General features: G+C 31.5%; 1 long non-coding RNA gene across 1 annotated transcript in view; it reads left to right on the plus strand.

Moving 5' to 3' along the window:
• The first annotated feature begins 13,349 nt into the window (after positions 1–13,349).
• The window catches only part of LOC145298643 (uncharacterized), a 76,021-nt gene continuing 74,846 nt past the window's right edge, over positions 13,350–14,524 (plus strand). Inside the window, exon 1 of the long non-coding RNA XR_013870922.1 lies at positions 13,350–14,290. This is a non-coding gene — a long non-coding RNA (uncharacterized LOC145298643). The remainder of the gene's footprint in view (positions 14,291–14,524) is intronic.

The following is a 14,524-nucleotide window of genomic DNA, read 5'->3' on the forward strand; positions in this document are numbered from 1 at the left end:
AGGAGTTATACTGTGCGTGCGTGTGTATATATATATATATATATATATATATATATATATATATATATATATATATATATATATAATGATTATTATTATTATTATTATTATTAGTGTTAGGACAATTAATTGGAATTGGGAATCAGAAAAATCGGGACTTTTGGCGGCATTGCAATCGGTATCGGAATCGTAAAAAATTGTGCCTATTTTCCGATGCTAAGAACAATTCCTTTATATATCTTTGTTGTTTGGTTTTGTGTAAGACAAACTTTTCCATTGCTGGCAGTAGTAATTATGAAATAACAAATATTTATTCATTTTAAATGAGCAGTAAAACTAAAATCTATAGATCATGCCCCACATGTGCGTTTTTATGTTTGAGAAAATATCTGCACATTTAACATGTGTTTTTATGGTAATCGGGAAAAATAGCAACTTTATAGTTAAATATTTAGCGATTTATAAAGAATCAGAATCGGTAATTTAGCATGGAATCGGGAATTAAGTATTGAATCAGTAATTGTATCGGAATTGGAAACATATTAGAATCATCTCATCACTAATATATATATATATTGGATACTCCCATAGATTTCAACAAATGAGGTCTTCCACAACAACTAAGTTCTTCAGAAATCCACACAGATTATTAGTTTATAGTGGTGAAGGCTTTGTGTAGAACCAACGACTCTTTTATTATATACAACTGCTAATATCAGTCGGTGCAATGACTGCCACGAGATAGAAAAGACAGAGGACATCAGGTTTTACATCAGAGTATTTCTTCTCTTAGATGTATCTTTGTTAAAATTTGGAGTGCATCTCTTCCAATGAATTAAATGTGCCCCAGATGCCAACAAGTAAATTTCTACGTCCCTATGCAGTACATAAAGTGCATAGAATTCCTAAATGGTCGCCCATATATATATATATATATATATATATATATATATATATATATATATATATATATATATATATACATTTCTGTAGAAATATATTTTCTTATAATATATACCAATCCTTATTTAAAAAGCTCAATGTAATTACAGAGCAATATAGAGAATAAATGACAAAAACCTATATTCCAAAATTCTTCATGTTGACCATCTTATAATTTATTCCTTTAATTTAGTTGACTTTTATAATTCTTGACAGTATCTGTTTCGTAGCGCAAAATCAATCACTTAATTCTCATATCAATCAGTGAATATATTATGCCCTTAGCTCATCAGAAGAAATAGCAACAATCAATCCTTCACAAGGAAATGAAGCGTGATTTGACATGATTAAAATCCGAAAATTGGAAGAGAAGCTGCAAATACCTTTAATATGTTTCCATTACGCCATTTTGAATTCAAATTTATTATATGTATATACATATATATATATATATATACATACATATATATATATATATATATATAGTGAAAATGGTAATTAATAAAAAACTGAAGAAAGTGCTCAATACCGTTGTAGAGCAGATATGCGTTTTATTTTTTATCACCGTATCTTTCTGTTAAGTTACATTATTGTTTCAGCTACTTGGCCGTTTTTTTTTTGGCCGTCTGTAGCATCCTCAGACTTTTACAGAAACTTTCTATAAAAGTCTGAGGATGCTACAGACGGCCATAAAAAACGGCCAAGTAGCTGAAACAATAATGTAACTTAACAGAAAGATACGGTAATAAAAATAAAACGTATATATATATATATATATATATATATTTATAGTTTTTAAACATAAATTCTATATATCACTAATATTTTTTATGATAGCTCAATAGCGCAGAACTAGAGTTCTAATATGATGTAAACTCCAGTAAATGTAGCGAACAATATTCATGAATTCATTGACAAGATTTGCATACGATTGTTTCAGCCTTCCTTAAATTATTACTTATGAATTAAATAACAAAATTGCATACAGAAGTTATGTACTCATGTTCGATTATTTTGTAGGGATCAAGACGACTTCAATCTGAGAATAATGCAACTAAAATACCGAGGTACATTTAAAGGAGAGACATCAAAAGGAGGACGTTGTAACCGAGTTACAATATTTACAAATAAGATGTTTTATTTAACAGAGAAGTAAGAACAATAAGAGAGTGTTTTGTGTACATGCCTGTTAACTTGTAATGCTTGTGGTATGTTCGTTGTATATGTATGTTCATTGTGTGTGTCTAGTGTTCAAAAGAGTTTGTCAGTATATACATTATGTCGTCTTACCTTAAAACGAAAGTGCGCCTGTCGAGGCGTACAGAGAAGTGCGTCTGTCTACATGGATGGCTTAGATGAAAAAGGGTAGAGATCGGTATAAACGGAAGTGGATGGAGAGAATGCTCAACGGGAAGCAGAGACGCCACCGTCAGATAAATCCAAAGCTGAGACAAGGTCAAATAACTGGTGCGTATTGAGTAATGTTTATGTGTGTGTGTGTGCGCGCAAGCTACCTATCTGCATAACAGTCTGAGAAGCGTCTGCCCATAATTTGCACAATATATGTTGAAACATTGCTGCGCCATATATATGATGCTGAGTCTATATGTACAGAACATACGACTGGGACCAATAAATGATGTCAAATTTAACCTGAACGGTCACATAAGTGCTTAGTGGAATAAGCAAAGGCGATGTAAAAATGAGTTTTGCAATAAATAGTAAGCGACTAATTTATTGCTAAAAGTGCAATGTAACTCTTTGTGTGAACTGGTTTGCTTCTTATTATAATGTGTAACATTTTTTCTTGAATGTACAGCCATTTTGATTTCTAAAATAGATCACGTGTAACTTGTACCCAATGTCGTATTTATAGAAGAGTCTAAATATAATAAATAGCTTTTTCGTTTCAATTTATGTTTTCAAACTTGTTTTTGTCATTATTCAAAGTTTTAACTCAATAGTAAATTATTTTTAGATATCCCGGATCTTAATGGATTAAACATTCCATTATCTACGCTTATGAGATTTCGTTTTAGATTTTCTTGTAGTCTATCAATGCCATGGCTATATTCATAATGATAGATTTCTTTGCTCTGTTATGTTAGGATTTTTCAAATAGTTGGTAGCAGATTATTAGTCTTCATTTGTTTTTTGTTTTTGTCATTATTCCAAGTTTCGACTCATCATAAGTTGTAAATATTTTGAATGTATAGCCATTGAAATTTTTAAAAAGATATCACATGTAACGAGTGTCCTATATATACGAGAATCAATATTTAGCTTTTTAAATAAAATAAATAACAATTTTTGTATTCGAACCCATAATTTAGTCATTACAAAACCTTTCAACTAAATAGTAACAATTTAAATAATCTGGGTTTTAAAAAAATTAGATTGTCCGATCAGTAAAGATGATAATTAGTGATTAATAGGGCTATGACAACAGCATATTTTTTTCACTGTTTTGACTCTCGAGTTTATATCCGACACAGTTAATCAATCGAGAACCACGTTACTCTATATAAAAGCATATAAGATATCAACTGGTACACACTCGAGAGTCAAAACAACGGGAAGAATATGCCGTTGTCATAGCCCTAGTGATTTATCTAATGTATATAAGGTAAAAATTTCCAACTTTACTCATTTTTAAATGAATTGTTCCAAAATCGAATTCTGTACACCAGTAAATACATTTCAAAGAGCGACAATATATTTTATTTATTTGAAGAAGATGATAAATTAGAGAAAGAAGAGAAAAAGAAGAAAGAGAAAGATTAATTGAAGAAGAAAAAAGGAGAGAAAACAAATGAGGAAAAAGAAAGAGCATAAGAAAGGGAGAAGAGGCGAAGGAAAATTGAGAGAGATAGCGAGAAAGAGATAGAGAGAAGAAGAAGAAGAAGAAGAAGAAGAAGAAGAAGAAGAAGAAGAAGAAGAGAGAGAGAGAGACACACAGACAGACAGGCAGACAAAGAAAAAGAGAGAGAGAGAGAGAGAGAGAGAGAGAGAGGCATGGAAAAGAGGCCGAATCTCAAACGGATACAATTTGTATGTACACGTTGCCTTATCGGCTTGATATTATCTTTAATCCATATCAAAGTGCTCTCCATTGTCCACAGTTGTTTTTGTTCTTATAGTAAAACCAGTTAATCAACAACTATCGATTATAGAATGGATAGAAATTGTTCGCAGGTTAATACCTATGATCATCAGAGCGAAAATAAAAATTATCCTTTAAGAGAAAAGTTCGATTTGTCTGTTTGAAATCACATCTACACTTTCGCATATTATGTACTAGCTGGCAACCCGTCGTTGCTCGGTCATACAATATGCTTAAACATGATATTTTAATTTATGCAGATTGCGTGTGTATCATTATAGAATAAATCCTCTATTGATTATTATATATTACGAGGAATAATTAGCCTGATGGACTAATTCGCAAAAATAAATAAATAATAAATAAAAATAAATAAAATAAAATAAAAAAATAAGAATGATAATGTGGTTCATCAAATTCCGTCTGTGTGTTGCATAGAGATGGGGTCTTTTTAAAGAGACAAATGGGGACATATATATTGATGAGGGGGAGATACATTTATATACAGTGAGAGGGGGAGAGAAGAGAGAATACATTTATACCTTTTACAGTTCTGTGGACGTTCCTTCTTTTAACATATATTAGAGTGGAGAGAGATTGATCAGTTCTTTAACAGATGGAGAGGGGGACACATTTCTTAGATGGAGAGGGGGACACATTACTTAGATGGAGAGGGGGACACATTACTTAGATGGAGAGGGGGACACATTACTTAGATGGAGAGGGGGACACATTTCTTAGATGGAGAGGGGGACACATTACTTAGATGAGTTATACACAAAGTTTATTATAAAGATGAGTGGGAACAATGCTCATATAAATGATTTCACATTACCTTCAATTTGGTAGAAAGACGACACGAAGACGGAAGTTACAAAAATATGAGATGTTCTTTTATTCCTTTTGATTGGTGGAAATGATGATGACGTCCAAGAATTCAAACTCGACTACATGATTAAAACTTTCTCCCTCGCTTCCATGACGTCATACGTGTGTCCAAAAACGTGAACGGCCCACGTGGCCTAAACATGCGTGGTTCGCACATGTTTCCAAACCATTTCTGCAGGCATAGAATTCTTACTAACCTATTTTTTTCCTAACCTATTTTTCAACATATTTAAATTTCATTGTTCATTATTTTCTAGCTGACCTTATTTTAATTCAGTTTTCATAAAAAGAAATGAACAATCAAAATTCCTTTTACAACAACATATCTAAACTATTATATATGAAACTGAACAATGCTAAATTCCATTTCTGAATCTATTTCTGAACCTTGCTTACAAGGTTCGAATCTCGATCTATCCTAATCTCATTTTTACTTATATAATGTTTTTTCTTACTTACAAGAAAAGGGCTCTTTTCTTGTAACATGTGTTTGTTTGCAATATCACATCAACTGATATTTAGGTTTGACGATGAATGCCCTGGTAAAGTCACTTCTGATTAATATTTAGTTTTAAAATATGCAAACAAAGAAATGCTTTGCGGTGATTTTTCTTCTTTTATCCTAAACTGAACTCATTATTGAGAAAAAAATTAAATTAAAATGGTGAGGTACACCCAGGCTTGAACAGCGGATCATTCGATCTGTAGTCGAATGCTCTCCTTCTAAGCTATATCGTCAGATTATAATAAATTTGCCTTTTTAAAGAAGAAATGGTTTGATGAAGTTTCTTTTTTTTATCTCCATTGTAATATAAAATATTTCCCTGTAAAAATTATTCTTTAGGATCGGATTTTTCGATTTTCGAATGAATTTCTGTACAAAACATATCTAAGAACACTGCCAGACATATAAATTAACTTTGTATGAAACTTGCAAAAGATAGACTCAGCTGTTTCGGAACATATGAGGAAGGAACTCACACACACACACACACACACACACACACACACACACACACACACACACACACAAAGTGACTTTTAAGAGAACAAGATCGGTACCATCTGTTTCGAATCTTATAAGAAGGAACAGTACAAGACCACATTTTATGGATTTTCCTCAGTTTCTGCTGGCTTTCTGCTTGCGTGGTAATAAAGCTTCTTAAATGCCTTTGTGATGTTAGGCTGTGTAAGGTGTTAACTTTGGTCAAAATCGTCTGTTCCTTCTTTAATCAGATTTTTTCAATTATCGATTATATATATTTATCGAATATACTCCAATATCCATCTGAGAACACTGCTAGATACATCAAGTACATTTGCGTTAAATTTCATAAAAATGTGCCCAGCGTTTTGGAGTTCATAGTGAATGAACTCACACACACAAAATTTCTTTTTTTATATAGAATTATTTGGATTCTTGAGACGACTCTCCTCAGCTTCAGATACACCTCCGACCTTATTCAAGTATATCTTGTCGAACTCGGGAACTTGCACGGAATTTTGGACGGGAACCTTAATGTAATCCACAAGGGTAGAATGCTCTCGTTCCGTCAGCCATCACTGAGTAAAAGCCTATGAAATTCGCAGTTGCATTTCGAGTGCCACTCGCACTGAGGATTGAACTTTCAAACTACAGAGGAGTGTATTGGCAACTAAATTTTACCAAGTACTTTATTCGTGCAGAAATTCTAGTATGAATTTTAGGAGCCTGAAACCTATTGTTGTTTTTAGATGTGAAATCTAACTACTTATCACTATATATCACTATTTATTACTATATATATATATATATATATATATATATATATATATATATATATATATATATTATTTTATGACTACACATTATTACTATATATATGCGTGTGCGTATGCTATTATATTTTATAAAAGTCACTTTGTGTGTGTGTGTTTGTGTGTGAGCCTATCTTTTGCAAATTTCACATAAAGGTAATTTATATGTCAAGCAGTGTTTTTAGATATGTTTTGTACAGAAATTCATTCGATAAGTATCGAAAATCGAAAAAATACTTTTTACAGGGGAATATTTTACTTTACTAGGGCAAGGGAGATAATAAAATATCAGCAAATCATTTTTTCTTAAAAAAAAAACAACAAAAGATAAAACAGAATTATTGTCATCTGGATATATAGCTCCTGTTCAAGCCCAGGTGTACCTCACCATTTTATTTAAATTTTTTTCTTATTAGTAGGTTAAAGTTAGAATAAAAGAAGAGGTACCATTTAAAATCGCCACAAATCATTTCTCCGTTTGCATATTTTAAAAGTAAACATTACTCAGAAGTGACTTTTCCAGGGTATTCACCCTCGAGTCCAAATATCAGCTGACATAATATTGTAAACAAACACAGACGGAATTTGATGAACACATTATTATTATTTTTTATTATTCATTATTTTTCTTTCTTTTTTTTGCGAATTAGTAAATTATTTCTTGTAATATATAATATTCAATAGAGGATTGGTTCTATAATAATACATACGCAATCTGCATAAATTAAAATATCGTGTTTAAAATTATTTTACGACCGGGCAATGCCGGGCGTCCAGCTAGTATATATATATATATATTAGTGTATTTAGGCAGCATTCCTTAATTCAGCCAAAAATTATTAAAAACAACAGAGATACCTTGCTTAATGATTCTTTTTTTCATTTTTTCGATCTTTCGTAAGATTTTTTTAACTACAAGATGGAAGGTATTTACAAATGTTCCATGGTTCACACGAGCGCTTTCGATTCTTTCTTGAATCATCATCAGGTGGAGATAAAATATTAAAAATAGGAGTGAAATATATAGTTACGAATGATAAAAAGAGTCAATGAAAAGTTGATTAAAATATACATTTACGAGTTATAAAAAGCTCCACCGGATGATGATTCAAGAAAGAATTTTAAAGAAGCAGATTTATTTATCAATAAAAGTTGCGGAGAAGTAAATTTATTTATCAATAAAAGTCGTCATTTAAAAAAGAAAATTGTGGAGGTGGACCTAAATGCAAATATTTACCCCAAAAATTATCCCGAAGTTTATTATAAAAACGTTTTGTTTTCGCACTATTCAACAATTTGTTCATCCGCGCATGTAAATTAAAAAATATTTGTAAAAGTGAGAAATTATCAGTAAATGATTTAGTTTTTTTTTAAATTAATTTTTCTTTTATTTACATTAGGTCCATCTCCACAAATTTTAAGAACGGCTTTCAGAATAAATACCCTCAACCTCTCCATGTTAACAACGAATTTCGGAATAAACACCATTGGGGGTGGTATTTACAAAATTTAATTGATATTTGTTGTCAACATACCCATCCGCAAATACTATTTAAAAAAAAGTCGATAAAAGTCGTCATTTAAAAAGAAATTTAAAATCAAATGTTCGTAAAAGTTAGAAATTATTAATAAATGTTTAGTAACATTTTTCGGTGCTAATGCAGAGAGTGATCCGCGCTATTTTTTAAATTGTATTTCCACGTTTAATTAAAATTTCATGATCTGTATTTTTTTATTCAATTGCAAGGTTAAAGTACAGAATAGGTACAAAACACCCTCCCCTCCCCATGTTAAGAATGGCTTTTTAATAATAGCGTTATTATTTCAGCACGGATCACTCTCTGCATGAGCACCCATTTTTCTTTTAATATTCATAAAAAGTAAAACTTTTTTTCAAAATAAATAAATAAATAAATAAATGTTTGTAAATGTGACAAATAATCGTTTAGTTACGGCAACGTCAGTAAATAAAAGATGTTACGTGCGGGGTGGGGTGGGGGACTAAGGGAGCGACTATTATTTTTTTCTGCTGGTCGCCATGGAACTCAACGCCCAAGGAGTACCAAAATGTATTTTTTTTGTCAAATAAATAAATTTCAAGCAATTTTTGCAATAAATAATAATTTTTTGCAATAGCAGCTTCGTTATTTTACGACTCGCCCCAGCATATTATAAACACCCGAACTTCCCCATGTTAAAACGGTTTTCGGAATGAACACCCCTAACCTCCCCATATTAAGAACGGCTTTAGAGGTTTATGGAAGGGCGTGTTTTTTTAACATGGGGAGGTTAGGGTGTTTATAATCCGTTGAGGCGTGTCGTAAAAATGAAACAGTTTAGAAAAAGTTAAAACAAACTTTTTTATGTAAACAATGCCGTGAAAGAAACTAAACAATTAAAACGTAATGTTTCATGAGTGAAAAGCCTTAACGTAAATAAAGGAATTTAAAATTAAAAAATTTGTAAGTACATAAATGAATTTAAATTTTTAAAATATGGGATTTTTTTTTCGTGCTAATGCAGAGAGTGATCCGTGCTATTTTTTAAATCGTATTTCCACGTTTAATTAAAGTTTTATGATATGTTTTAATTCAATTGTAAGGTTAAAGTACAGAATAGGTACAAAACACCCTCTCTCCCCATGTTAAGAATGGCTTTTTAAATAATAACGTTATTATTTCAGCACGGATCACTCTCTGCATGAGTATTTTTTTTTCTTATCTTGTAATTCGAGAGTAGTTGAAACGGAAGTTACCAGAAATAAAACCGGGCAGTCTCACAGAAACGACTTCGAAAAATATTTATGTTTTAATTAATATTTTTATAATTCGCAATGTAAAATTATTTTAATAACAGGCAAACATTCATTGACTTTACAGATAGATTTTCTGAAAATTTCAATTAAATTGGTAATGTAGAAATATGGTTGTATAAACTTTGAACGAACCAAGATTTACATTTATATATATATATATATACACACACACACACACACACACACACACACACACACATATATATATATATATATATATATATATATATATTATTCAAACACTACTGTGTTTGAATATATGGTTAAGTGGCAGTTTTTGTTATTGAGATCTGCTTTAAAGCTTCACCGCTCACTCATTTTTCGACCAAATTTCAAACAAGTATTACAATTATCGCCTTCTCAGCTATATTGTGAAAAAAACTTTTCCAATTTTCGTTCAGTAAAACGAAAGTTATGATGAACTTACTGGTGTTCAAAATCGTAAAAATTCGTAAGGAGGTGAGCGACGTTTTTTATGATTGGTTTCCATAGCAACCATGTCGCTTCTGCGACTACTGTTGCTACCAATTCACCGCTCTCACGAAAAGAGAAGCAACAAGTGAAACAGGGAGAATAAAAGAATGGAAGGGGGATAATTGGGGGATTTTATTGAAAGCAGACAAAGGTTGTGCATTGTTATTACATACACTCCTGAGAAAAAAAATGGGCCAAACAAATTTTATACATTTTATTGCATTAAAAGCTTTATTGAACAAAGAACAATTGAAGAAGGAAACTTAAACGAGACTAATAACACAGAACAAGACATTTACTTTAATAAATGCTTAGGATGGAATTGCATTCCCTTTTGATTTCTTTAAAAGATCAATCCTTTTAGACATGTTCTCCACCAAAGTGGAACACTGTGAAGAGGAGATGCTATTCCATTCGCTTTGCACAGCTTCCCAAAGTTTGTCATAATTCGAAAAAGTTCTCGATTGGGTTTAAATCGGGGCTTTGACTTGGCCAAAATATCACATTAATTGAATTATCAGAAAACCATGTTTCTGTGACTTTAGCAGTGTGTTCAGGGGGATTATCATGTTGAAAAATAATGTTCTGGGATATTCCCAGCTTCTGGATACTTGGTAACAGTCCTGTTTCTAATAATCGGATGTATTCCTTTGCATTGATTGACTTCTCACATCTAATAAGTTCTCCAACTCCTGCTGAAGTAAAAGTATACCTCCATTCCAGTGTTTAACTGTCGTTTTTATGCAACTTGGCGAAAATCTATCTCCAGTTCTTCAATTGCACCGTTCGGGAGCATCACTAAGACAAAATCTTGATTCATCTAACCAGAAAACATTCCTGAAGCAGTCTGTATCTTTCTTGCCATAACATGAGAAAAATCTCTTTCTATCATTGATGTTCTTCTTAGATAAAAATGGCTTCTTTGCACACCTTTTAGAAGAAAATCCCATTTGTTTCATTCGTCTCGATGTTGCATATCTAGAAAAAGAATTTCCAGCCACTGTTTTGAATTCTTTGTTATGGTCAACATAATTTTTCTTTCAATCCTTCAAAACAGTTAATTTAAGCCTGTGGTCTTCCTTCAAAGTGGATGATTTTACCAAGCGTTCGACTTCGAACCTTTGACCAATTCGCTTCACTAAAGAAAGAGATGTTTTCAATTTTTTTTTCTTAAAATATCAAAAATCTGCTTGCAAATCATTTTGGACTGTCTTAATCCTGCAATTCGGTTTTTTATATCCTCGCCAAGATGGGGCCTTGGCATGTTTAGGATTAATTTTCCATTAATTATTATATACTATAATAATAATGATCTGCAAAATAGAAGTTTTCAGTTAAAATTAACAAAAATTCATGGAAACATATTGAAAAATCGATTTCTTCGTTCTTTCACTTTTGGCCCATTTTTTTTTTTTTTTTTTTTTGCTCATGAGTGTATGTGTATATTATGTTTATGGAGGCAAAAAATAAGACTGAAATTAAACAAAGATAAAGTGAATTTACTGGAAGCATAGAAAAATCATGGATTACAATAGAAAAATGCGAGCATGAAATGTAATAAAATGCGCGCATGAAAAGCTTAAACATGGAAAAGTAAAGTACTAGTTGTTAAAACTGGAAAAGAAAAGGACAATATATTCTAGTAAAAAATATAATACATTTATAACTTAAAATATTGTAGCATTAAGATTAAAAAAAAAATTCAATCTAACATTATATAATCAACGCTTAATGCTGCAATATTTTAAGTTATAAATTTATTATATTTTTTACTAGAATATCTTGTCCTTTTCTTTTCTAGTTTTAACAACTAGTCATTTACTTTTCCATGTTTAAGCTTAACCATATTACTTTTCATGCTCGCATTTTTCTATTGTAATATATATATATATATATATATATATATATATATATATATATATATATATATGATTGAGATTGTCAGGCTGACTTCCTCATCTTGGTTGTTATAGTCACAACGGTTCGGCCGTTTTGCCCTCCGGCCTTCATCAGATGTTTTGTATCGAACTGGGGAACCGTTTGTTAGGAGTCTCGAACCCAACTCTTTATTATTATTACGGGGGTACCGTGTTCGGACTCCAGCTAGGCTCTGGGACAAACGTTTCCCAGTTCGATACAAAACACCTGATGAAGGCCGGAGGGAAAAACGGCCGAAACGTTGTGACTATAACAACCAAGATGAGGAAGTCAGTCCGACAATCTCAATCAATGAAAACACCTCATCTCAAAAATACAGACAATATATATATATATATATATATATATATATATATATATATATATATATATATATATATATATATATATATATACGCATACATACATATATACATATATATGTATATATATATATATATATTCATAATTGATTATTCTCATATTATTTAAAATTCTATACTATGTATGCTTAGTAGGTAATTATCGCTCAGCATATGCGTTGCTTCTTCTTACTCTCCACTGTTCTTCTCTGTCTATATAAGGGTAAATGATTTTCCTTTTTCTTCCATATGTGGTCAGACATATCCGACTATTTGATCTTGTTTAAAATAAGACTGAGAATGAGAACAGTAGTTCGAAGAATCCAAATAATAAAAACAACCAATCGTTATCTAAAAAAAAATGAGAAACATAATGATCTCCTTTAATTTAAAATTAGGTTAAATTCAAGTTGATTTCGGCAATTCGGAGTCTGAACTCATTGTTCTAAGGGAGATAACTCGACTAAAGTAGATGAAAAAAATAATTTTTCTTATGATTACTTGATTACTTGATTTTTTTTGACGGAAAATTACAATATCGTCGCATTTTACATTTTTTGTTATTTATGTTATAAAACTTTGTTACATTCACTGAAGTAGTTGAAAAAAAAAATTTTTCTGACAGGTATTAGTAAAATATGGTTACCTCCCTTAGACCAATTAGTTAATATTCCCAGTTACCGCTCATCTCTTTTAGTTAGAAATTCATAATTTTTTAAATTGATGTTTAACTTATTTAATTTACGTTTTATTTATTTATTTTTTTACAAGGGGGTCACAATTTATGAAATAATTATATAAGATGGTAGTGTAGTAATCGTTAATAGGGTAGATTGGGTAGAATTTGGATTCTTTAAAGGGACGGTTCAACAAGAACTTGTTTACATTGGACTTGAAGGCTACCATATTTTAATCGGCCGCAAAGCAGGCCCGTGGAACATTGTTCCACAGGCAGGCAGCTCTAGGAAAGAAGCTTTGTTCATAGAATCTGCATTTAGATTTAGGCACAGATAGAGATGGGAGATATTGTCGAGTGTTTTTGTAGAAAGTTTGGCAAGCGGGGGTGGGGCATAGATTGGAGCTCAGACTCAGACTTGCGATGAAAATAATGGTTTAACAATATGTAGAGTTATTGTCCCAGATTTAGTTAAGTAAAGTTTCTCGAATTGATACAAAGTGCGCACATGAGTCTATCAGTTTGCGTCTATATTTACCAGTAAACAATATACGCATTAGTTGATGAAGAGTGCTTTTTTTTCTATTTTTTTTTATTTAATGCATAAATAATGTCTTCTGGCCACAGAAAAGAAACGACGGCCGTGGTAGCTTGCCAGTTCCACGTCCGGTTATAATCGGTCGCTTCGGAAAGTCAGTCAAATATCCAACAGCAAAGAGTGAGAGTCTAGACGCTCGAACCATTCGTGCTTTTGAGTGACGAAGGCGACAAGAAAGAAAAGAAAGACGAAAAGTTCCGCGGCCGTTAGTGAAATCGGCTTTAGTCAGCAGTTGAAGTGAGTGTCTCTAATGATGGAGGTTTGAACAGAACTGAAAGGGGGAAACAGACCAAATAGCAAGGTCTCATGTATGATATGAAAAAATAAAAAAATAAAAGGAATCTTTGGGAGATATCAATCATACTAGTTATAATAGGTGCTACAGGGGTTATGAAGAAGAACCTGAAGTCCTACCTAACTAATATTCCTGGTGAACCAAGTGCAAGAGAGATCCAGAGAATTGCACTTAAGGGAACAGGGAGGATATTAAAAAGAGCTGTCGGTTGGTTTCAATAAAAAGCAGGGAAATGTTGACAGCTGGTTTGGCTGCCCTCATACCCAGCATTACAATCTTCAAAGACAGAAAACGAAAAAAAAAAAAAAAAAAAAAAAAGGAAAAAAAGAAAAAGTAGACAAACTATTTTATTTTTCGGAAAAGAAACATGTCTCGGAAATTCCTGAAATTTTTTTACGGAAGAAAACGGACCAAGGAAGGCAGGTATCGTCAGTATTTCTTATTCTTAATATTTTAATCACATGGATAAAGATTTAGTTTGTTAAGTACTTGATGACGTACGCATCTTATTATAATGGAGCATTGATGTCATATATAACTAAATCAATTTCATGTTTAAGGTTAGGTCATATTGTGGAAATTTTTTTTTATTTATTTATTTTTTTTAAAAATTATATTTTCATCAGCTGCACTTATGTTTAGCTTATCAGAGACATT

The sequence above is a fragment of the Euprymna scolopes genome, chromosome 2 (assembly GCF_053919585.1).
Source record: "Euprymna scolopes isolate OS-2025 chromosome 2, ASM5391958v1, whole genome shotgun sequence".
NCBI classification, from domain to species: domain Eukaryota; kingdom Metazoa; phylum Mollusca; class Cephalopoda; order Sepiida; family Sepiolidae; genus Euprymna; species Euprymna scolopes.